Here is a 27,373-nt window from a genome sequence, read left to right as displayed (position 1 = left end):
TGATTGCTATTATGTAAGCCCCTCAAAGTAACTTCAAACTGAATTGCTCCTTAACCTGTTCCGGACACATGACGTACCGATACGGCATGTTGTCCCGGTACTTAAGGACACAAGACGTACCGGTACGTCATGTATACTTCCGATTACCGGCGGGCGGTGATCGGAACCCGGTGCCTGCTCAAATCATTGAGCAGGCACCTTGGCTCAATTAGAGATGTCGCAAACATAAAATTTTCCGTACGCGAACGGCGAACGCAAATTTTTGCAAATGTTCGCGAACGGGCGAACCGCCATTGACTTCAATAGGCAGGCGAATTTTAAAACCCACAGAGACTCTTTCTAGCCACAGTAGTGATGGAAAAGTTGTTTCAAGGGGACTAACACCTGGACTGTGGCATGCCGGAGGGGGATCCATGGCAAAACTCCCATGGAAAATTACATAGTTGACGCAGAGTTGGGTTTTAATCCATAAAGGACATAAATCACCTAACAATCCTAAATTTTTTTGAACAACGTGGTTTAAAACATCCAGTGTATGTATACGATCCGGTATGATGTTGTATCGATCAGGTAGTGTAAGGGTTACGCCCGCTTCACAGACATTGACAGACCAAACTCCCCTTTTAATGCACCGCAAACTACCGCAAACAGTCCATTTGCCCAACCGCAAACTCCCCATTTGCACAAGGTTGGATACCAAGCTAGCCATGTCCCATTGATGTCATTGAAGGTTTCTTCCTCCACCCAGCCACGTACAACACCAAGGGTCCCCGAAAGGTGAATTGAATTGATTTTTCGAACGGGGAGATGGTTAAAAAAACGCTGGCTTCCTCCCCTTTGTTTTAATCCACGGTCACTGCGTCTGCGCCGTGAAATTTACTCTCAAACCCGATATGAGTGGTATTTTCTGTAGTTCTCTTCTCATCAGTTTAATCCCTGTTACGTCCCCAATCTGGGGTCCATTTATTGAATAGATTTTTTGAACGGGGAGATGGCTAAAAAAACGCTGGCTCCCTCCCCTTTGTTTTAATCCACGGTCACTGCGTCTGCGCCGTGCAATTTACTGTCACACCCGATATGAGTGGTATTTTCTGTAGTACTATTCTCATCAGTTTAATCCCTGTTACATCCCATATCAGGGATTGCCTTTTGTGAAAAAAAATTTAGGCCAGGTACCTTCGACTGCCTTCACAGTGACAGACCAAACTCTGATACACCAAACTGAATTGATTTTAGGAACGGGAGATGGAAAAAGCAGCTTGGTCGGTCCTCTTACTCCCAAGTTGGGGCACTGCGCGTGCACAGAGCAATGTGCTGTGACACCCTATATGAGTGGTGTCTTAACTAGTACTATTCCTATCAGTTTAATCCCTGTTACGTCCCATATCAGGGATTGCCTTTTGTGAAAAAAATTTTTAGGCCAGGTACCTTCGACTGCCTTCACAGTGACAGACCAAACTCTGATACACCAAACTGAATTGATTTTAGGATCCGGGAGATGGAAAAAGCAGCTTGGTCGGTCCTCTCACTCCCAAGTTGGGGCACTGCGCGTGCACAGAGCAATGTGCTGTGACACCCTATATGACTGGTGTCTTAACTAGTACTATTCCTATCAGTTTAATCCCTGTTACGTCCCATATCAGGGATTGCCTTTTGTGAAAAAAATTTTTAGGCCAGGTACCTTCGACTGCCTTCACAGTGACAGACCAAACTCTGATACACCAAACTGAATTGATTTTAGGAACCGGGAGATGGAAAAAGCAGCTTGGTCGGTCCTCTCACTCCCAAGTTGGGGCACTGCGCGTGCACAGAGCAATGTGCTGTGACACCCTATATGACTGGTGTCTTAACTAGTACTATTCCTATCAGTTTAATCCCTGTTACGTCCCATATCAGGGATTGCCTTTTGTGAAAAAATTTTTTAGGCCAGGTACCTTCGACTGCCTTCACAGTGACAGACCAAACTCTGGTACACCAAACTGAATTGATTTTAGGAACCGGGAGATGGAAAAAGCAGCTTGGTCGGTCCTCTTACTCCCAAGTTGGGGTACTGCGCGTGCACGGAGCAATGTGCTGTGACACCCTATATGAGTGGTGTCTTAACTAGTACTATTCCTATCAGTTTAATCCCTGTTACGTCCCCTATCCGGGGACGTGTGTCGAATTGATTAACCATTGTTGAATTAACGAACCATTACGACATCCTGAAATAATTTAGTTCTGAGCTCTGTACTTGCTTTGTATTGGAATTGATGGGGATTTTTTAAATTGTCTGCATTATTTCTAATAAACTATTAAGAGACTTTATTATGATTTTTTTATTTTATGTATTAAAAAGCCATACAACTTAAAAAAAAAAGAAAAGAAAATTTATGTTTTTTCTATGAAAAATTATCCACCCGATCGCTTTTGGTCTCATCAGAATGAAGCAACGGCCTTATCATCTGGGGTGTGGCAACATTGCCAACACACTCATAGAGGTGATGATCGCTTCATTGTGATACGCAAGCCCCTTCACCACGACAAGGTAACGATCACGAAGGGGAATTGACACATGTATGTGCCTTTTTTTTTGTTTTGTTTTTGCAGCCACAGTGCAGCACCAGAGGCCAGAAAAATTAAGCATGTACACATGCCTGAAAAATAATGGTATTGTTGCAGCCGCTGTTGTAGCAGCGGCCGGAAAAATTGATGTTTTCCAGGCAGAAAGGTGACTAAAACATTGCGGCTTGAACCCTAGTTGGTGGCGGAGAATTCACGAACGTCATCCGGTATGCAGACATTAAATACAGCAGCGTGGGGACCATTTTGAGGCCAAGGCATGTCATCAGGCCTTTTGTTAGTCAAACGTATCCCCCACTGTCAGTCCCTTCGGGATCCATGCCTCATTCATCTTAATGAAGGTGAGGTAATCATCAACACTTTTTTGACCGAGGCGACTTCTCTTGTCAGTGACAATGCCTCCCGCTGCACTGAAGGTCCTTTCTGACAGGACACTTGAAGCGGGGCAGGCCAGAAGTTCTATCGCAAACTGGGATAGCTCAGGCCACAGGTCAAGCCTGCACACCCAGTAGTCAAGGGGTTCATCGCTCCTCAGAGTGTCGATATCTGCAGTTAAGGCAAGGTAGTCTGCTACCTGTCGGTCGAGTCATTCTCTAAGGCTGGATCCCAAAGGGCTGTGGCGATGTGTAGGACTGAAAAAGCTCTGCATGTCCTCCATCAACAACACATCTGTAAAGCGTCCTGTCCTTGCCGCCGTGGTCGTGGTAGGAGGAGGATTACTTCACCTCTTCCCCAGTTAGATTCCCGTTGTGCTGTGACATCCCCTTATAAGCTGTGTAAAGCATATTTTTTAGTTTGGTTTTGAACTGCTGCATCCTTTCCGACTTTCGGTAATTTGGTAACATATCCGCCACTTTCTGCTTATACCGGGGGTCTAGTAGCGTGGCCACCCAGTACAGGTCGTTCTCCTTCATCCTTTTTATATGAGGGTCCCTCAACAGACATGACAGCATGAAAGACCCGATTTGCACAAAGTTGGATGCCGAGCTACTCATTTCCCGTTCCTCGTCCTCACTGATGTCATTGACGGTCTGTTCTTCCCCCCAGCCACGTACAACACCACGGGTCCCAGATAGGTGACAACAACGAGCACCCTGGGATGCCTGCTGTGGTTGGTCTTCCTCCTCCTTAAAGCCACATTCCTCCTCTGACTCCTCTTCCTCATACTCCTCTTCCAGCGTTGCCGCAGGTCCGGCAAGCGATGATGACAAGGCTGTTTCTGGTGGTGATGGTGACCACAACTCTTCCTCTTCCTCTTCACGCTCATCTACAGCCTGATCCAGCACTCTTCGCAGGGCACGCTCCAGGAAGAAAACAAATGGGATGAGGTCGCTGATGGTGCCTTCGGTGCGACTGACTAGGTTTGTCACCTCCTCAAAAGGACGCATGAGCCTACAGGCATTGCGCATGAGCGTTCAGTAACGTGGCAAACAAATTCCCAGCTCCGCAGAGGCTGTCCTAGCACCCCGGTCATACAAATACTCGTTGACGGCTTTTTCTTGTTGGAGCAGGCGGTCGAACATTAGGAGTGTTGAATTCCAATGTGTCGGGCTGTCGCAAATCAAGCGCCTCAATGGCATGTTGTTTCGCCGCTGGATATCTGAAAAGTGCGCCATGGCTGTGTAGGAACGCCTGAAATGGCCACACACCTTCCTGGCCTGCTTGAGGACGTCCTGTAAGCCTGAAGACTTAGACACAAAGCATTGTACGATGAGATTCAACACATGTGAGATGCACGGCACATGTGACAACTTGCCCAAATTCAATGCCGCCAACAAATTGCTTCCATTGTCACACACCACTTTGCCGATCTCCAGTTGGTGTGGGGTCAGCCACTGATCCACCTGTGCGTTCAGGGCGGACAGGAGTGCTGCTCCGGTGTGGCTCTCTGCTTTAAGGCAAGTCAACCCCAAGACAGCGTGACACTGTCGTATCCGGGATGTGGAATAGCCCCTGGGGAGCTGGGGGATTCAGTTGATGTGCAGCCAGTCGCCGCAGCAGAAGAGGACTCAGCCGAGGAGGTTATCAAAGAGGATGGAGTAGGAGGAGTAGAGGAGGTGGCAGTAGGCCTGCCTGCAAGTTGTGGCGGTGTCACCAACTCCGCTGCAGAGCCACGCATTCCATGCTTGTCAGCCGTCAGCAGGTTGACCCAATGCGCAGTGTAGGTGATATACCTGCCCTGACCGTGCTTTGCAGACCAGGTATCAGTGGTCAGATGGACCCTTGCCCCAACACTGTATGCCATAGATACCATGACTTCCTTTTCAATTTCAGAGTAGAGGTTTGGGATTGCCTTTTTTGAAGAAAAAATTTGTCCGGGTACCTTCCACTGTGGTGTCCCAATAGCGACAAAGAGTTCCGTCAAGCCAGCTGTCAGACGCCAGGCAAGGGGGTGACTTTGTGACATTGGCTTCTTACGCTCAAACATGTCCTTGACAGACACCTGACTGTGGGCAGATTAGCAGGAACTGCTCAAGGCGAGAGACGGAGTGGCGGATGGTTGAGAGGGGGCAAGGAGGACAGCAGTGGTTGACGTGGCTGAAGATGCTGGACCAGGAGGAGGATGGCGGCTTTGAGTTTGTGTGCTGCTTGTACTCATGTGTTGATCCCATAGGCGTTTGTGATGTGCGATCATGTGCCTTCGCAAAGCAGTTGTACCGAGGTGGGTGTTGGACTTCCCACGACTCAGTTTCTTTTGGCACAGGTTGCAAATGGCATTGCTGTTATCAGAGGCAGACACACAAAAAAAATGCCACACTGCTGAGCTTTGCAATGACGGCATTCTGGTGGTGGCAACAGCATGCGTTGATTGGTGTGCTGTCTGCCTGACCCCGGGTGCCGATACATGCTGTCTGACTGTGCCACTAGCTCATTGCGACGACCTCCCCCTGCTTCCAACTCGTCTCCTCCTTCTCTCTGTCTCCCCTTCTGAACTTTCCCCCTCTTCTTCTTCTCTTCGAGCAGGCACCCACGTGGCATCCACGGACACATTGTCATCATCAACCACTTCACTTGTATCTGACACCTCAGCAAAGGAAGCAGCAGCGGGTACAACATCATCATCATAATCATCATCACACTGTACGTCCATGTGTGTAATCCTGCCTGACTGAGACATATCCCTGTTATCTACATCCTCTGGCAATAATGGTTGCGCATCACTAATTTCATCCAACTGATGTGTAAATAACTCCTCTGACGGATGAAGTGAAGCGGCTGTGGTGGCTGTGGTGGTAGTGGTGGTGGTGGCGGCGGGCGGGAGAGTGGTAACTTGAGAGCAGGTGACCGAAGCTGAGGTGGAGGAGGATGGTGCGTCAAGGTTCTTAGCGGAAGCTGTTGAAGATTGGGTGTCCTGTGTAAGCCAGTCAACTATTTTCTCCGAATTTTTCGGATTCAGGGTACGTGGCCTCTGAACACTGGGCATTATTCCAGGGCCAGTGGAAATCACAGCACCATGACGGCCCCTGCGGGGTGGCCTGCCTCTGCCTGTCATTTTTTTTTTAGATAAGTGGTACTATGCGTGCAAGGAACTGTGCCACCCTATATAAGTGGTGGGCAGTGGGCACAGTACAGTCTGTGTGGACCTGACACACACTGGCTTGCAACTGCGATTATATTTATTACAGAGAAATAATAAATTGACTTTAGTTTTATCTGCAAGGTATTGTAACACCCTGTAACGGTATGAGTGGTGGCCTGCCAAGTGGACACAGTACAGTCTGTGAGCCTGCAGCCTCTCACTGTCTGGCAACTGTGATTATATTACAGAGAAAAAATAAATTGGCTTTTTTTTTATCTGCCAGGTATTGTGAGTGTGACACCCTGTAACGGTATGAGTGGTGGCCTGGCCAGTGGACACAGTACAGTCTGTGAGCCTGCAGCCTCTCACTGTCTGGCAACTGCGATTATATCACAGAGAAAAAATAAATTGGCTTTTTTTTATCTGCCAGGTATTGTGAGTGTGACACCCTGTAACGGTATCAGTGGTGGCCTGGCCAGTGGACACAGTACAGTCTGTGAGCCTGCAGCCTCTCACTGTCTGGCAACTGCGATTATATAAAAAAATATTTTAAGAAAAAATTGCCTTTTTTTAATCTGCAAGGTACTGTCTGTGACACCCTGTATGAATGGTGTGCACACAGTACAGTCTGTGAGCCTGCATCCTCTCACTGCCTGGCAACTGCGATTATATAAAAAAAAATTAAAAAAATTGCCTTTTTTTTATCTGCAAGGTACTGTCTGTGACACCCTGTATGAATGGTGTTCACACAGTACAGTCTGTGAGCCTGCAGCCTCTCACACACGGGCAGGTAACTGCAATATATATATATACAGTATACACTGCTCAAAAAAATAAAGGGAACACAAAAATAACACATCCTAGATCTGAATTAATTAAATATTCTTCTGAAATACTTTGTTCTTTACATAGTTGAATGTGCTGACAACAAAATCACACAAAAAAAAAAATATGGAAATCAAATTTTTCAACCCATGGAGGTCTGGATTTGGAGTCACACTCAAAATTAAAGTGGAAAAACACACTACAGGCTGATCCAACTTTGATGTAATGTCCTTAAAACAAGTCAAAATGAGGCTCAGTAGTGTGTGTGGCCTCCACGTGCCTGTATGACCTCCCTACAATGCCTGTGCATGCTCCTGATGAGGAGGCGGACGGTCTCCTGAGGGATCTCCTCCCAGACCTGGACTAAAGCATCTGCCAACTCCTGGACAGTCTGTGCCACTGTTAGCGCATCGCACACCCCACCGCTGATCAACTTCAGACGGTTGATCAGCGATTTAGAATTTATTTATTTAAAAAAAAAATTATTTGGCCCTTTTTTTAGTTAGTCTTGTCTTGTCTGTTAGGTTTAGGGTGAGTCCGCGAACACCCGTGCCCCCACACACACCCACACCAAATAAAGTTTTCCACGCACGAACACACACTCCCCTATGGCCCGCCAGATGTTCTCGGCCGAGGAGGCATACGCCCAGCTTGCCTCCGAGTCCGAGAGTCCCAGTGAGGACGAGGATGACCCCACTTTCCTTTTGTCATCCGCGTCCTCCTCATCATCTAGCGATGATGATGAGCCCCCAAGGCGGCAGAGACGCCGCCAGGCCGAGCAAGGGGACCGCCATGCTAGGGACCCTGTGGCCCACCCTAGTACGAGCAGCTCTGGGGCACGTACTAGTTTTCCAGCCCACCAGTTAAATCCACCGGAGCTCCCTGACGGTGAACTTGTCTGGTATACCCCAGAGCCGTGATTCCTGATTTTGTAGGCCAACCAGGAATCCAGATTTCCACAGTGGGCTTCACTGAATATGACTATTTTAGTCTTTTTTTCAGTGACCACTTTAATCTGATGGTGGAGCAGATTAACCTGTACGCCCAACAGTTCGTTGCTCAACACCCGGGCACCTTTTTGGCTAGGCCCGGTGGCTGGACTCCGGTCAGTGCAGCCGAGATGAGGACGTTTTGGACCTCGTGCTGCACATGGGCCTAGTCAATAAACCTAGTGTCAGGCATTACTGGAGTGGGGACGTCCTCTACCAGACCCCACTTTACAGTACGGCCATGACACGCTCCCGGTTTGAGGCCATCCGGAAAGGCCTGCATTATTCAGATAATGCAGTATGTCCCCCCCAAGGTAATCCTGCCTATGACCGCCTGTACAAAATCAGGCCAGTCATCGATAACTTTGGGGTCAAATTTGTACAGGCCTATGTACCTGGAAGGGGGGTCGCGGTTGATGAGTCTCTCATTGCTTTCAAGGGGAGACTCCTTTTCCGCCAGTATGTTCCCTCTAAGCGGGCGAGAAATGGCGTGAAGCTGTACAATCTTTGTGAGAGTACCTATGGGTACACTTACAAGTTTCGTGTGTACAAGGGGAGAGATTCCCGTATTCAACCCCCAGAATGTCCCCCCACTCTGGGTGTTAGCGGGAAACTTGTGTGGCACCTTATGCACCCACTGCTAGATAAGGGTTACCACCTGTACGTGGATAACTTTTACACTAGTATTCCCTTGTTCCAGTCCCTCGCCGCCAGATCCACGTCCGCTTGTGGGACCGTGCGTAAAAATCAACGCGGCCTCCCTACCCACCCCCTCCAGGTACCTATCCCCAGGGGTGAGACCCATGCCCTTACCAGTGGAAACCTGTTGCTGGTCAGATATAAGGACAAGAGGGATGTCCTTGTACTGTCCACAATTCATGGTAAAGGCATCACCCCTGTCCCTGTGCGAGGTACCGCAGCAACGGTCCTCAAGCCCAATTGTATCGTCGACTACAATCGGTATATGGGAGGAGTTGATCTATCTACCTCAAGCCATATAACGCCATGCGCAAAACCCAGGCATGGTGCAAAAAAGTTGCGGTCTACTTGGTGCAGGTTGCCTTGTACAACTCTTTTGTGCTGTCCCGCAGCGCTGGCAACATTCCTTCAGTTCTATGAGGCAGTCCTCAAGGACCTGATCTTTTCTGACCGGGAAAGAGCAGGCCGGAGTACCTCGGGAACTGGAGGCGCCCGGATCGTCCCTGCCCAACACTTTCCAGGTATGGTCCCTCATCCTGGAAAGAAGGGACGGAACCAAAAAAGGGGATACGGAAGGACACCACTACTCAGTGTGACACGTGCCCTGATCATCCGGGCCTCTGCATTATTGGTTGCTTTAGGGAGTACCACACTTCCATGGAGTACTAAATTTATATCCCAATTTAGCCACTGACAATCGGATAAAAAACTATGGTTCTCAGACTTGAGACACTAAAACGAAAAAAAAAAAAAAAAAATATATTATTTTGTAAAACTAAAATAAATAAAAAAGTAGACATATTAGGTATCGCCGCATCCGTAAGAAACTGCTCTATAAAAATACCCCATGACCTCAGATGAAAACGGTCATAAAATAAAAACGGTGCAAAAAAATTTATTTTTTTGTCACCTTACATCACAAAAATTGTAATAGCAAGCGATCAAAAAGTCATATGCCCCCCAAAATAGTGCCAATAAAACCGTCCTCTCATCCCACAAAAAATGAGCCCCTACCTAAGATAATCGGCTAAAAAAATAAATAAATGACTCTTAAACTATGGAGATACTAAAATGTTAGGTATCGCCGCGTCCGTAAGAATCTGCTCTATAAAAATACCCCATGACCTAACCCCTCAGTTGAACTTGGTCAAAAAAATAAAATAAAAACGGTTCCAAAACAGCAATTTTTTGTCAAATTTTCCATTTTAATCTGTTTTTTCCAATAACAAAGCAAGGGTTAACAGCCAAACAAAATGCTATATTTATTGCCTCGATTCTGTAATTTGCAGAAACACCCCATATATGGCCGTAAACTACTGTACGGCCACACAGTAGGGCGTAGAGGGAAAGTAGCGCCGTGTGGTTTTTGGAAGGCAGATTTTGCTGGACTGGTTTATCTACATCATGTCCCATTTGAAGCCCTCCTGAAGCACCCCTAGAGTAGAAACTCCACAAAAGAGACCCCATCTAAGAAACTGCACCCCTCAAGGTATTCAAAACTGATTTTACAAACTTTATTAACCCTTTAGGTGATCCTCAACAGTTTATGGCAAATGGAGATGAAATTTCAGAATTTCTATTTTTGATAACCTTGCCTCACAAAAATGTAATATAGATAAACCAAAAATCATATGTACCCTAAAAATAGTCCCAACAAAACTGCCACCTTATCCCGTACTTTCCAAAATGGGGTCACTTTTATGGAGTTTCTACTCTAGGGGTGCATCAAAGGGGCTTCAAATGGGACATGGTGTAAATAAACCAGTCCAGCAAAATCTGCCTTCCAAAAACCACACGGCGAACCTTTCCCTCTACGCCCTACTTTGAGCCCGTACAGTAGTTTACAGCCACATATGGGGCGTTTCTGCAAATTACAGAATCGAGTCAATAAATATAGCATTTTGTTTGGCTGTTAACCCTTGCTTTGTTATTGGAAAAAAACTGATTAAAATGGAAAATTTGACAAAAAATTGCTGTTTTGGAACCGTTTTTATTTTATTTTTTTGACCAAGTTCAACTGAGGGGTTAGGTCATGGGGTATTTTTATAGAGCAGATTCTTACGGACGCGGCGATACCTAACATTTTAGTATCTCCATAGTTTAAGAGTCTTTTTTTTTTTTTTTTAGCCGATTATCTTAGGTAGGGGCTCATTTTTTGGGGGATGAGAGGACGGTTTTATTGGCACTATTACAGAATCGGGGCAATAAATATAGCATTTTGTTTGGCTGTTAACTCTTGCTTTGTTACTGGAAAAAATTGATTAAAATGGAAAATTTGCCCAAAAATTGAAATTCTCAAATTTCATCTCCATTTGCCAATAACTCTTGTGCAACACCCAAAGGGTTAACAAAGTTTGTAAAATCAGTTTTGAATACCTTGAGGGGTGTAGTTTCTTAGATGGGGTCACATTTATAGAGTTTCTACTCTAGGGGTGCATCAGGGGGGCTTCAAATGGGACATGGTGTAAATAAACCAGTCCAACAAAATCTGCCTTCCAAAAACTATACCGCGCACCTTTCCCTCTACGCCCTACCATGTGCCCGTACAGTAGTTTACGGCCACGTATGGGGTGTTTTTGCAAACTACAGAATCGGGGCAAAATAAATATAGCATTTTGTTTGGCTGTTAACCCTTGCTTTGTTACTGGAAAAATGGATAAAAATGGAAAATTTGCGAAAATTTTATCTCCATTTGCCATTAACTCTTATGGAACACCTAAAGGGTTAACAACGTTTGTAAAATCAGTTTTGAATACCTTGAGGGGTGCAGTTTCTAGAATGGGGTCATTTTTGGGTGGTTTCTATTATGTAAGCCTCCCAAAGTGACTTCAGACCTGAACTGGTCCCTAAAAATTGGGTTTTTGAAAATTTCTGAAAAATTTCAAGATTTGCTTCTAAACTTCTAAGCCTTGTAACGTCCCCAAAAACTAAAATGTCTTTCCCAAAATGATCTAAACATGAAGTAGACATATGGGGAATGTAAAGTAATAACTAATTTTTGGAGGTATTAGTATGCATTACTGAAGTAGAGAAATTGAAATTTGGAAATTTGCAATTTTTTCCCAAATTTTGGTAAATTTTGTATTTTTTTATAAATAAAAATGAATTTTTATTTACTTTATTTTACCAGTGTCAGGAAGTACAATCTCAGAATGTCCTGGATAAGTCAAAGCGTTTTAAAGTTATTACCACTTAAAGTGACACTGGTCAGATTTGCAAAAAAAATGGCCTGGTCCTTAAGGTGAAATATGGCTGTGTCCTTAAGAAGTTAAAAAAGTAAAATTTTGAAAATTTTTAAAAAGATCCTAAAATTCTATGCCTTCTAACATCCTAAAAAATAAGATGACATTAAATAAATAATGCCAACATAAAGTAGACATATGGTGAATGTTAATTAATAACTATTTTGTGAGGTGTTACCATCTAAAACATGTTGATCCAAAATTACCACTAACATGAAGTACAATGTGTCAGAATTCCAAAATTATTACTACATACAGTGACCTATGTCAGATTTGCTAAATTATTTGTGGTCAGGAAAAAGGGTGAATGGCCCTGTCTGAAAGTGGTTAAGCTACCAGTTTATACTTTTTAACTTTATTTTTAGTCTCCCTAGGAGATCTCAACATGCAATTGATACATTACTTATACATTACCATCAACTGCAGTGGTTTACCATTGTAGTGTATGGTAAAATCTCTGTATTTCTATTAAGCCCTTTCTGAGGCAGGGTTTACTATGAACTTTACTGTGGAAGGCCTGGAAGTTTTTGCAAGGCTCCTGACTGCCATAGCAGCTGAACGACTCATGTAATCTTCACACCAGGGCAACTGTTTGGTACAGTAACTGGAATCAGCTTGTTCACGGCAAATGACCTCTCAGATGCTATGGTCACCACTGACCCATGGCATCTCACCCTGAGTGGGTGCCTTGTTTAAACACGTTTTTCTGTCCTGCAAAAAAACGTATAGAAAAGTATACGTTTTGTTTTTTTAAAAATTGAGGTGAATGGGAGACAGATGGAAACGTAAGACAATACGTTTTCATCTGTTAAATGTATCTGTTTTTTTCCAGATACTTCGTTTGATACCTTTCAAATCTTTATTTAAAAAAAGAAAGGTTTCACAAAAACTTATAATTTTTTGGTTAAAAAAAAGTACACAAACATATTGAAACGTATGCACATTAGTCAAATGTATATGCAGTGGCGTACATAGAGATGTAAGGGTCCCATAGCAAGGATCAAGCCAGGCCCCCCACACAGGACAAAAGGGTTTCCGCCTAAACCCCTTTCAGTTACCCTTGGGCCATTTTTTCCACTGCCTCATTTGCTAAAAGTTGTTCCTTTTAGAGGATAAAGTCCTGACCAAGTTTTCACCTGCAGTAGAAGTGGGGATGATCCCAACTGGGCCCCCTCTTGCCCTGGGCCCCATAGAAGTCTCATGGTCTGCCACTATGGTAGTTACTCCCTTGCATATACGTTTAAAAAAAAGGATAGATAACCACAAAATTGCATACATTTGTGCATGTGTTAATACTGTATGTCTAAATGTATACACATGACGCACAGCAAAAATTAGATTTGAATAGACCCTTAGGCTGGAAAGTAAGAGGCAAAATGCCATCCTTGCCATATTCTTTAGCTTCAATCCAATGTTATCCAGTTTCTGATTATGACACATTATCATAATTTATGGTAATGAGATACAATTACCTTTTTATTTAAACAATATTTATATTTCTCTTGCATGACGAGCGTGGGGATAATCTGCCTACATATGGGTTGCCAGGTTACTGTATCGCTGTGTAGACAATGAGCCAGGGTCTATAAAGGAAATGCGTGCCTATGTTACCCGTCACACCATAATAAATCACTATGTGCTGAACCGTGGAGTAAAGAAAGAGTTAATCAAATGCCTCAGCTAACACAGTGTGAAGTAAGCCATCAAATATGGGCTGAAATAAACAGGCCATTGCTCCCAGATTGCTGTGGCATTGTTCATCTGACCTTGCTGGACTCTCATTTGCCAACCATCCCCTTGTCTCCATAGTTACTGGATGTGAAGACCAGCTCCCTTGAGTCTCCTTGTAGGGTAACCATGGTGATTTGGAGAGCGGTGCCAGTGAAAGACATAGGACCTGACTGAAGGAGACGCGAGTCCTGATACCAGAGACTCACAAAGAGCAGGATGGTGCGTAAAATATAGAAACAGAAGCACTAAACAACACAAATATAAGACAGTGACAAAGCATTTAAAAATGTTTTATAAAAAATGTGCAGAAAGTAATATATTGTAGATAAATTTAAGCTAAACACTATCAATAATTATCTATTATGTACCCATTTATATTTATATTACCTATCTATATTATCTATCTATCTATCTATCAATCATCTATGTATTATCTATCTATCTATCTATTCTTCTACATTACTATTATCTATTTATCTATATTATCTATATTATCTATCTATCTATATATGTATTTATCATCTATCTGTCTATCTATCATCTATGTATTATCTATCTATCTATACTTCTACATTACTATTATCTATTTATCTATATTATCTATCTATCTATCTATCTATCTATCTATCTATCTATCTATCTATCATCTATATATGTATTTATCATCTATCTGTCTACCTAATTAGTATTTGCTGAGAGAGATGTAAAGTGGTTTTTAGGGCTACAGATATTGATGATATAATCTCAGGCACCCCAGCTGATCAGCTGTTTTGGGCTGCTATGGTGCCAGAGGCTAGCTGTATATGAAGGGAAGCAGAAGGCTCCGTACACTGTGCAGTTTCAGACTCCAGTGTACTCAGCTCCCATTCACTAAGCTGCAGTACCTGGATACGGCCACTATACAGTGAATGGAGCTGTCTGCCTCCAGCTCTGTACACTGTATAGTTTCCTGCACTGCAGCAGCCCAAAACCTCTGATCAGTTAGGATACCAGGTATCGGAACCTAGCCAATCTGATATAAATCACCAGAGGATAGGCTGCCAATATCTGCAGCACGCAGAACTCCTTTAATAGTAAAAGGGTAATCCAGTAATTACTATTGATGACCTATTCCCTCTGGTCCAGACATCACCACCTTACTATCCAGAACCTCACAATGTCTATCTTCTATAGCCTCCTTCTCCTCCTCCTGCTTTCTAAAACTTAACATGGATATAACAGAATTTATCATCTTTCCCGCATCTTGCTCCCCCCCCCCCCCCCCAACCTATCTATCACAGTCAATGGCTGCACACTCTCCCTGGTCAACCAAGTCCACTGCCTTGGAGTAACCTTAGATTCTTTCCTGCCCTTCAAACTGCACATCCAAGCCCTCTCCACCACTTGCCGCCTCCAATCCAAAATAACTTTCACATCCACGCATTCCGCAAATGGGAGTCTGCAAAAATGTACTACTGCCTACACTATTGTAACATCCTCCTCTGTGACCTTCCATCTAGGACCCTCACGCCCCTCAAATCTATCCTCAACTCTGCTGCCCGACTAATCCACCTCTCCCCTTGTTACTCCTCTGCCTCCCCCCTTCTCTGCCAATCCCTTCACTGGTTCCCCATTGCCCAGCGAATTTAGTTTTAAAATACTAACAAATACATACAAAGCCGTCCATAACCTGTCCCCTCGATAAATCTCTGAGCTACTTTCCCGATACATCCCCACACATAATCTCTGAGACTCTCATGTACAGTGGAATCCTTCAAAAGAAACCTGAAAACCCACCTCTTCAGACAAGCCTACAACCAGTGACCCTGCTGCTGCTGCTGCTATACAGTCATGACCAGCTTTACCCTCACCTACTGTGTCCTTCCACCATACCTCACCATACCTTGTAGATCGTAAGCCCTCACAGGCAGGGCCCTCTCTCCTTCTGTACCAGCCTGTAACTCATCTTGTTCATGCTTACTGCAACTGTCTGTATTATGTATGTATACCCCTTATTATATGTACATCAACATGGAATGAATGGCGCTTTATTAATAATAATAATAATAATAATAATAATAATAATGATAATATTAATAATCCTCTGGATAGGTCATCAACATGAGATTGTCAAACACCAATCAGCTGTGGCTGATGGATGGCCTGTGGATTTGCAGTTTCATATGCTACAGATTCTCATGCAAATTAGCCCCATTCAATGGGGCTAATCCTCCCTTGGCTACCCACCATGGTTATCCCCGTGGAAACTAAACAGAAACTGCAACAAAAAGTGGTAGTGCAACTCAGCACCATTCACTGGAAGGGAACCAAGCTGCAATCCTGTACAAGATTACAAAGATTACAAAAAAGGACACCAGACCAGGAAAGTACAGATTGGGCTCATCATGGGAGGCAAACACATACTCTGTCTGTAAGGGGGAACTGTGCATGAGCCAGGATCTTCCAGGGCAGGGATATCATAGGTGGGCCTGGATCTCTGTGGAGGCATTGTGACTAGGGATGAGCGAATCTACTTTGGATGAAACATCCAAAGTCGTTTTGCATAAAACTTCGTTAGAATACTGTACGGAGCGAGAACTTGTAGATTGTATTGGCTCCGATGAGCCTAAATTATAACTTTGCGAAGTCTCTCGAGACTTCAGGTAATAGCTTCAGATATTAATTTCTACTGTAAGAAAACTTTTACCGAACTCTGGTTCAGTTCCAAGGTAGCACTTGTAATCGAACCTGAGTTCTGGAAAAGTTTTTTTACAGTAGAAATTCATTTCTGAAGTTATTACCCGAAGTCTCGGACCGCTCATTCTGTACAGTATTGAAACAAAGTTTTTTGCAAAAAAACTTCGGATGTTTCATCTGAAGTTTATTCGCTCAACCCTAATTGTGACCATAATAAACAGAAAATGTGGCTCTAGCTAGAAGGCACTATGACTGACGTGATATACTGGGGTATTTTGGCAATTTTGGAATCAGTTCTACAGTAATTGTCATTGGAGCATATGTGTCTGGAACATTAGAGAGAGCACACACAGAAAAAGTTGAATTTAAAGCACCTAATATATTTTATTAAAAACTAATATTACTACCCTAAAATGATTTTTTTTAAATATACTTTAGTTTATCTCCTTGCAAAATAGGCACCTGAAGTTCAGGGTCCTATAGAACTTTACATTCGGTACTCCCATACAGTGCTGTGTATGAGAGTATGGATTCCTCTTCGGCTGCACTGAATGCACTGAGCATTGAAGCTCCTGCCTGTAAGAGCGCTGCACTTCTAAAACCTTGCATAGCCTATTTTTGGCAGAACAGGCACAGGCAGGAGCACAGATGTGCTATGTGAGCTCCTGCCTGCACCCACTTGCTCCGCTCTGACCCCTAGAGTTTGGAACAATCGTGTTTAAACCCGCAGTTGAGTCTAGTCAAAACCAAAGCCTGATGATAAACTCGCTGATCGGGCAAGAATGCTCCTTTCTTGGATTTAGGGTTTATTAATGCATATGTAGTTCAAGGCTTGTCCCCACTCCAGACAAAATGAACTCACTTGGACAATGACTGTCTGAAAAAGGGGGAAGGCGTCGCAATAGGAATTGTCTGAAACAGGTACAGAAAATATGACATTATATCCGACTTGAGTGTTTTTCCACCCGAACTAGGACAAAATATTTTTTAAGGGTGCATTCACATGGCCATATTGTTTTGCGGATCAGCAGTTTGCGGAACGCACATGGCCGGCACTATCCTAGAAAAAGCCTATTCTTGTCCAATTGAGGACAAGAATAGGACATGCTCTATCTTTTTTTGCGGGGCCGTGGAACGGAACTTTTGCGGCCCCATTGAAATGAATAGTTCTGCACCCGTTCCACAAAATTGCAGAGCGGGTGCGGACCCGTTCATATGGTCGCGTGAATGGGCTCTAAGGTAAAGCTCAGCCAGAATAGGAACTAAGGGTTAGTGAGTATTTTATTTTGAGAGTTGCCATTTACATGGAAAATTAAATTGTAGCGAGTGTACCTCTTGTCGAGTAATAGATATATTTAGGCAGTGGTATGCTAAAGGGAGGGGGCGCCCCGGGTGTCCACTCTCAGGTGGGTGCCAGAGCCCACAAGCAATGAGTGCTTCCATCAATACAGATAAAAGTGCTCATTGCTGGAGCGCCAGGAGCTGCAATCCTGTCAATCCTGTCACTCAGCTCCCCGCACTCCATCTCAAACTTCACCATGCTCCACCATTCAGCCTGCAGGCATAGATCGCGTTGCCGGCCTGTGTGGGAGAAGCCTGCTGCCCGGGAATCTGCATAAGCTTCTCCCAGACAGTGCTACAAAGCGATCTGTGTCTGCAGGGTAGAGCTGGATCTGAGCATCAGGAATGGGACACAGAGTTGGCACAGAGGGCAATACTACTACAAAGGGGCACCAGAGGGCATTACTACTATTAAGGGGGCACAATGGGCATTAGTGCTGTGGAGGGGGCTCAATGAGCATTACTATTGTGGAAGAGGTACAATGGGCATTACTACTATGAAAGGGGCACAGAGGGAATTACTACTGTCAAGGTGGCACAGAGGGCATTACTCCTGTGAAAGGGTGAACATAACTGTTATGGGGCACAGAGTGGGCATTATTACTGCGAAGGGGGCACAATGGTCATTACTACTGTGAAATTGTGGGCATAACTACTCTGAATGGGAACAGAGAGGGTATTACAACTGTGAAGGGGGCACAGATAGGACATTACTATTGTGAAAGGTGCACAGAGAGGGCATAGCTACTGTGAGGGGGCACAATGAGGGCATAGCTACTATGAAGGGGGCACAATGAAGGGATAAGAACTTTAAGGGGCAAAATATGGGCATAACTACCATGAGGAGGCATAATGAGGCATAACTATTGTGAGGGGGAATATATCTTGACAAAACTACTGTGAAGGTTGTAAAATGAGGGCAATACTACTTTGAGGGGGTACAAATTTTTTAAAGTATTGGGTGGGTGCCAGAGAAAGGACCCGCCCCGGGTGCCAAACACCCTAGGCACGCCACTGTATTTAGGGTCTCTGTCTTGCAGTAGTTAACTTTAAAGAGGTTCTCTACTTGCAGAGCTGCCTAGGGGGCTTAGGAGGTAGGGCCTTACTACACATTACACTGCTCTACAATAGCTGGTAATGATGTGATCCTGCCTATGATATGCCATCATGGCTGAGCAGCCTGGCAGGAAAACTCACCAATATGTAGTATACGTAAGTGCCAGAGTGTAGTTTGTAGTGAGGCCCTTCTCCCTCACCCATCTAGGCAGCTCTGCAAGTGGAGGCAACCAGTCCTGCTCATAATCTAGGAAAGGTTGCTGTCGGTCATTTTACATCATTCCAGGAGAACCCCTTTAATATAGCTGAAGTGATCAAACCTATCAAAGTCCTTTATGAGTATGGGGCAACTATAGTTAAATTGGAAATAATCAGGTTGGAGGCATATAAAGATATTCAATGTTGTCCCCCTTAACCCCATAAGGACACAGCCTTTTTTCACCTTAGGACCAGGCCATTTTTTGCAAATCTGACCAGTGTCACTTTAAGTGCTAATAACTTTAAAACGCTTTGACTTATCCAGGCCATTCTGAGATTGTTTTTTCGTCACATATTGTACTTCATGACACTGGTAAAAGTCAAAAAAAATAATTTTTTTGCACAAAAAAATACCTAATTTACCAAAAATTTGGAAAAATTTGCAAATTTCAAAGTTTCAGTTTCTCTACTTCTGTAATACATAGTAATACACCCAAAAATTGTGATGACTTTACATTCTCCATATGTCTACTTCATGTTTGAATTATTTTGGGAATGATATTTTATTTGGGGATGTTATAAGGCTTAGAAGTTTAGAAGCAAATCTTGAAATTTTTCAGAAATTTACAAAAACTCAATTTTTAGGGACCAGTTCAGGTCTCAAGTCACTTTGCGAGGCTTACATAATAGAAACCACCCAAAAATGACCCTATCTAAGAAACTACACCCCTCAAGGTATTCAAAACTGATTTTGCATATGTTGTTAACTCTTTAGGTGTTGCACAAAAGTTATTGGCAAATGGGAAGGAAATTTGAGAATTTCATTTTTTTGTCAAATTTTTCATTTTAACCCATTTTTTCCACTAACAAAGCAAGGGTTAACAGCCAAACAAGACTGTATCTTTATTGCCCTGACTCTGCCGTTTACAGAAACACCCAATATGTGGCCGTAAACTACTGTACGGCCACACAGCGGGGCGTAGAGTGAAAGGTGCGCCGTTTGGTTTTTGGAAGCCAGATTTTTATGGACTGATTTATTTACACCATGTCCCATTTGAAGCCCCCTGATGCACCCCTAGAGGAGAAACTCCCTAAAAGTGACCCCATCTAAGAAACTACACCCCTCAAGGTATTCAAAACTGATTTTACATACGTCGTTAACCCTTTAGGTGTTGCACAAGAGTTATTGGCAAATGGGGATAAAATTTGAGAATTTAATTTGTTTGCCTAATTTTCCATTTTAACCCATTTTTTCCACTAACAAAGCAAGGGTTAACAGCCAAACAAGACTGTATCTTTATTGCCCTGACTCTGCCGTTTACAGAAACACCCCATATGTGGCCGTAAACTACTGTACGGCCACACAGCGGGGCATAGAGTGAAAGGTGCGCCGTTTGGTTTTTGGAAGGCAGATTTTGCTGGACTGTTTTTTTGACACCATGTCCCATTTGAAGCCCCCCTGATGCACCCCTAGAGTAGAAACTCCCTAAAAGTGACCCCATCTAAGAAACTACACCCCTCAAGGTATTCAAAACAGATTTTACAAACTTCGTTAACCCTTTAGGTGTTGCACAAGATTTCATGGAAAATAGAGATACAATTTCAAAATTTCACTTTTTTGGCAGATTTTCCATTTTAATATTTTTTTCCCAGTTACAAAGCAAGGGTTAACAGCCAAACAAAACTCATTATTTATGGCCCTGATTATGTAGTTTACAGAAACACCCCATATGTGATCGTAAAATGCTGTACGGGCACACGGCAGGGCGCAGAAGGAAAGGAATGCCATACGGTTTTTGGAAGGCAGGTTTTGCTGGACTGGTTTTTTTGACACCATGTCCCATTTGAAGCCCCCCTGACGCACCCCTAGAGTAGAAAATCCAGAAAAGTGACCCCATTTTAGAAACTACGGGATAGGGTGGCAGTTTTGTTGGTACTAGTTTAGGGTACATATGATTTTTGGTTGCTCTATATTACACTTTTTGTGCGGCAAGGTAACAAGAAATAGCTTTTTTGGCACCGTTTTTTTTTTTGTTATTTACAACATTCATCTGACAGGTTAGATCATGTGGTAATTTCATAGAGCAGGTTGTCACGGACGCGGCAATACCTAATCTGTATACAATTTTTTTAAATTATGTAAGTTTTACCTAATGATTTCATTTTTAAAACAAAAAAAAAGTTTTAGTGTCTCCATAGTCTAAGAGCCATAGTTTTTTCAGTTTTTGGGCGATTATCTTAAGTAGGGTCTCATTTTTTGCGGGATGAGATGATGGTTTAATTTGCACTATTTTGGGGTGTATATGACTTTTTGATCGCTTGCTATTACACTTTTTGTGACGTAAGATGACAAAAAATGGCTTTTTTTACACGGTTTTTATTTTAATTTTTTTACGGTGGTCACCTGAGGGGTTAGTTCATGTGATATTTTTATAGAGTCGGTCGATACGGATGCGACGATACCTAATATGTATACTTTTTTTTAATTTATGTAAGTTTTACACAATGATTTCATTTTTGAAACAAAAAAAATGCAGTTTTAGTGTTTCCATAGTCTAAGAGCCATAGTTTTTTCAGTTTTTGGGCAATTATCTTAAGTAGGGTCTAATTTTTTGCGGGATGAGATGACAGTTTGATTGTTACAATTTTGGCATGCATGCGACTTTTTTGATCACTTTTATTACCTTTTTTTGGGAAGTAAGGTGGGCAAAATTTCAATTTCATCATAGTTTTTTATTTTTTATTTTATGGCGTTCACTGTTCGGGTAAAGTAACATGACCGTTTTATAGATCAGGTCGTTACAGACGCGGCGATACCAAACATGTGTAGGGAATTTTATTTTTTTCATTTTTAATCAGTGATAAATGTGTATTTTGATTTTTACTTTTTTTTCACTTTTTTTTTACCCAGACCCACTTGGTTCTTGAAGATCCAGTGGGTCTGATGTCTGTATAATACAGTACTGTACTCTATATAGGGTACTGCACTGTATTTTACTTACACTGAACAGATCTATGCCTTCAGCACAGATCTGTTCAGCACCATGGACAGCAGGACGCCTGAGACGGCGTCCTGTTGCCATGGGAACCTTCCCCGTCTGCCACAACTTCGCAGACGGGGAAGGGTGAGGACGGGGCTGGCGGGGGGAGATATTTCAAGCTTTGATTTGTTATAATTTGGATTATTATGGTTTACAGTTTATGAAATCCCAAAGTCACAATCTCAGGAACCCTTTGCTCAGGGGATATGGATTAATTAGCTGACAAGAGTGTGACACTTTGAGCCTAGAATATTGAACCTTTTAACAATATTCTAATTTTAAGTTGCATTAATGCAATTCCTTTTAATTTGCATTACTGAAATAAATGAACTTTTGCACGATATTCTAATTTTTCGAGTTTTACCTGTAGATATCTCTGACGTCTGGTTTGGACCTTAAGGCCACAGCTAAATTCTCCATGATGAGAAAATAGAGCAAGGGGGATAGAGGGCACCCCTGAAATGTCCCATTTTGGATGTCTAGTTAGTCCAAGAGCATTCCATTTACCCAAACTTGTGCAGATTGTTCTCCATAAAGGGAAAGGGTATCTTTTGTACAAAGTCTCCCCCAGTCTCACTTGTCTCAGAAAGACTATACATAAAAAAAATTAAAGTCCAAACAAATCTAAAACAAGAGGGGGTGCAGCAGTGAGTACAGGTACAGGTGAAACACGGAAAATTTGAATATCGTCCAAAAGTCCATTTAGTTCAGTAATGCAAATTAAAAGGAGTTGCATTAGAGCAACCTAAAATTAGAATATTGTGAAAAGGTTCAATATTCTAGGCTCAAAGTGTCACACTCTAGTCAGCAAATTAATCCATACCCCCTGAGCAAAGGGTACCTCAAAATTGTGACTTTGGGGTTTCAGAAGCTGTAAGCCATAATCATCGAAATTATAACAAATAAAAGCTTGAAATATCTCGCTTTACATGTAATGAGTCTATCTCATATGTTAGTTTCACCTTTTAAGTTGCATTACTGAAATAAATGAACTGTGCACGATATTCTAATTTCTCGAGTTGAGTACAGTGAATACAAGTAGGATAATATATAGAAAACGTATAAATCACAACGCAATCTGTGTAGTTATGAAGCACAAATTGATGTCCCCTTCGCCAGACCTGGAGATAGAAAGTGAAGCCACAACTATATGGTCCCATTATTAGGACGACTTCCTACTTTTGTTGTCAGCAGCGCGTAGCTCATGAAGGAAGTCATGTGTCGTGAGCTGGCTTGGTGGGTAAGTAAGATGTGAGATAGGCTGTGCACATATCCCTCATTGCCTGAGGAGGTGGTGATGGTGAGTTCACTAAGGCTTGGATGTATTTCTGGAGTGTAATAATATTACAGGTTATAGCTAGTAGAGAGGGGTCGTTGATCCAGGGAGTTATTCTGATTGCCTGATTGGAGTTAGGAGGGAATTTTTTCTCCAAAAATGAGGAAAATTGGCTTCTACCTCACTGGGGTTTTTGTGCCTTCCTCTGGATCAACTTGCAGGATAACAGGCTGAACTGGATGGACAGATGTCATTTTTTCAGCCTTATAAACTATGTTACTATGTCCAGTATTCTGCATTGGACCACAATGGCCCTGTTGAGTAGTTGTAAGTGAGCCCCTTGTTAGCAGATTTGGTCCCTTGTACCACTTTTTCACATTATTTCCTCTTTCATGTGGTATCCGTGCTTTTCAGGCCCAATGCTCTGTGAGCCCAGTGGATCTCTTGAGCAGCTGTAGCAGGTCAGCTAAGCATATTTCTGAAGACTCTCCGATTAAGTTTTAGGGCCCAAGTCTTCAAGCAGGCCCTACATCTATTACAATTTTCTGAATCATTGAGGGCTCTATAAAGGTTTTTAATATGTTCTGTAGGAGAGTCCAATGGATGCTAATGGGCAAGTACTTGCGCTGAAACAGGGCAGATCTGAGCAGTTGAACGTCTAGGTCACAATTAATATAAGGACTACAGTCATTGTGACATTTTACAGGGCCATTACATTGGCCACCTCTATTTGACCAGATGATGTCACGTGCATCAAACATCTGACACTGTGTCCTCAAGTACACAAGGCCATTCTTACAGTATTACATTGCACATTATTACAGTGCAGATTGGTAAGTATATTGCTGTCTTACAAAGCAGCGACCTTGCTTACTACAATGTACTATTATGGTTTGGGGCTGGAAGGAGTTAAATATAGACCTTCGATAGGGGTGAAGGATAGAGTTTTAAAAGACACTTTACATTCCATGAAACAGTGCAGTATGATAAGGGTTATACAATGATTCTGAAAAGTGGTGTGTGCTGTATTGCTGGAGAATAAGTGTTTTACCTCATTCTGATAATGGTCCTGTAGTATTTGGAATGATTGCTAGAATAAAAGAGGGCCATAGGGTGCATGCAATACGTTTTTACAGCACTGTACAATATCTGAATAGAAGTTATTGGTTAGATTACCACTTACATGGGTTGAGGTCCAGACAGTAATCTGCAGAATATTTCCAAACCAACCTACAAATGTTAGCGTTATACCCACAAACATAGATATATGGCACAGATTGGAGCCTGAACGTTTCTCAATTTTTGGGCATGTAAACAGGAAAATCAGCCACTGTACAGTATTTACTATCCAGTCATTTATTCAACATATACTGTATATTATGTCTATAGACCGGGGGATTATCAGTTTTATCATCTATAGCGGTACTGAGAAACATTAAATGCCAGGCATGTACCGAGGTCGTTCAGACTCAAAAAAGGGGAGCATGAAGTTTACCGGGACACCATGCCGTACCGGTACGTCATATGTCCCTAACAGGTTAAAGGGGTATTCTCATCTTAGACAATGGGGGTATATTGCTAGGATATGCCCCCATTGTCTGATAGGTGTGGGTCTCACCTCTGGGACCCGCACCTATCTTGTAAACGCAACCAGCAAAGTCCCAGAGGGCTATTTCCATTGGCACTATAGAAATGAATGGGAGTGGTGACCATGCAAGAGCAGTGCGCTTCCTTTCACTTCTATGGGGAAAGGGATTGGTGGTGGCCGGATCTGGGGAAACCCAGGGTCCTCCAGCCACCACTTTCCCCGCTCCGTTTGGGAATACCCCTTTAAGGGGCTGTCTATTGCTATGTAAATACAGTTTAAAGGAGTTGTTCGATATAACTGCATAATTAAAGACCAGCAAGAAAGTGAGACAAAATAAAAATACCAATACCAGTGCCGTAACTCCCATCTCCACATTTTCTGGTCCACACCAGACAAAATGTGGTGACATACCTTTTTAGATCACATGATTACTGCAGCCAATCACTGGCCTCAGTCGTCACACGTGCAACAATGTCATGTTACTGCCTAGCCCAAGTAGTGACGTGCCGTCGGTCCGCTCTTGTTTTTACCCTACCTTATGCACAGTGATGACCCAATGATTTTTCTGGTCGTTTGTTCCCATTCAGTTTCTTGAATTTTATTGACAGCAAGAACATCCCTGCCATTACTAACTACTATTTTTGGTGTTATAAGTGATCGGCGGTACATTTACATGTTCCCAAGCATTTTTTGTTCCCGATCATCTCCTGTGTAAAAGACCCCAAGTAAGGGCTCATTCAGACAGCCGTGCGGACCCATTCATTTCTATGGGGCCACAAAAGATGTGGACATCACACCGTGTGCTGTCTGCATCCGTGGTTTGTTCCGTGGCTCCAAAGAAAAGATAGAGCATGTCCTATTCTTGTCTGCAATTGCGGACAAGAATAGGTATTTTCGATTATGCTTGCGGCCATGTGCAGATCCGCAGACAACTACGTTCATCCGAATGCGCCCTAAAACCTATCATACCCAAATGAAGAAAAAGACAGAGATCTGATGATAATGCATAAATATTTCTATTCATTGACAGCAAGCAAATGTGAAAATATTTTATTAAAATACAAAGTATATTGAAAAGTGGCAGAAAAGCTGAACTATGCATCTTTAAACCTTTAATAAATATTTAATTGCGATTTGATGCAATTTCTATGTTCCTTCTATGCTGAATTTTACAGGCTATGTTTATCCTTGGAAGATATTGTACCTATGATCATTTCATGTGACTATGCAAAAAAATAAATATGTGACCCTATTCTGGTCCTCACATACTTAAAGGAGTAATCCATGATTTCAATATTGATGGCCTATCCTCAGGATCAGCCATCAATATAGGATTGGCAGGGTTGACAGCCCACACCCCTGCTGATCAGCTGTTTGAGAGTAGCTCTGGTGCCGAAAGTCATGGTTGGAACTACACAGCTCTGTCCATTGTGTAGTGGATGTAGCATGTAACTGCAGCACTGCTCCCATTCACTTCAATGAGAGCAGCTCTGCAGTTGTGGGATTGTGGATAAACTCTGCCTGTGTAATGTTTATGTTTAAATTGTATTGGAGCTGTCATTTGGCATTCCGGGCACTAGAGGCCACTGTTTTGCAGCACAGTCAGCACACTCTGGGATTTGCATATGCAAAGCAGATGATGACTCATGCAAGCTGCTTCTGAAAACCAGGAAGTGTGAGCTGATCTGACATGGTAGAAGGATTGTGCTGTGAGTGAATGAATCCGATTCCATCCTGGCTTGCGGATGTCCGGCAGTAAATGGACACTCAAAGGAAGGAGAGTATCTGTTGTCTCCTTTCTGGATCCAGCTCTTTGAAAGAGACATTGTCCCAGGAAGACCAGTTCCAGTGTATGGACAGAAAGCCTTATCATCAAGCAAGGCCACATGGTTGCTAAGAACTTGGTGGCCATCCTGGGTAAGCGGCATCCTAGGGCCCAGAACGGACGCAGGTCAGTACACCTGATTACCAATTGTACTTTACTGTTTGGCGCCTAAAGTAACAGAGACTAGCCTAGGCCTTGTATTAGCTAGTTAGATAGGGTTATAGCTGTGTTAGGCCTTACTGTACTGGACTGCAGCGCAGTAATTGACTTGCAGGCTCTGCTGCGTCTGCCACCGGTTAGGTGTGTCCTCTATAGCGGCACAGTACGACTTGTAGGCTCTGCTGTGTACGCCAACAGGCTAGGCCTGTCCCTCGGACAGGGACGGTGACTGTGGGCCTGGGGTATTACTTATACTGTTTGTACTTGTGTTATTATTGTTTCCAAAGTAAAGTTTCTGTTCTTGCATATAAAGCTGGTGTCAGTGTCGCTTTCCTTGTCTATGACTTCGCTGTATCCTGGGGAGCCCACCCCAGTACAAGGCTTACAACTTGGCATAGTCAGCAGGATACAGCGACCGTTATGGACGGGAACACAGCGGGAGATCATCCCCCGGCGCCATTGGTGCCGGATCAGGACCCAGCCCAGGGTGCACAGGCGCAAGTCCAGCTTGCCCCCAACAACATGGTTACCACAGTAGGATACATCCCTGTAGGGGCACTGCTGCGTCATCTGCCAAAGTATGACAGTAGAAATATGACATTGCAGGACTGGACTGAAAGGGTGCGAAGTGCGGTTAAAATGTGT

This window comes from Bufo bufo, chromosome 3 (genome assembly GCF_905171765.1).
Source record: "Bufo bufo chromosome 3, aBufBuf1.1, whole genome shotgun sequence".
Classification (NCBI taxonomy): Eukaryota; Metazoa; Chordata; class Amphibia; order Anura; family Bufonidae; genus Bufo; species Bufo bufo.
The sequence above is the reverse complement of the archived record's forward strand: the minus strand, read 5'-3'. Positions refer to the sequence as shown.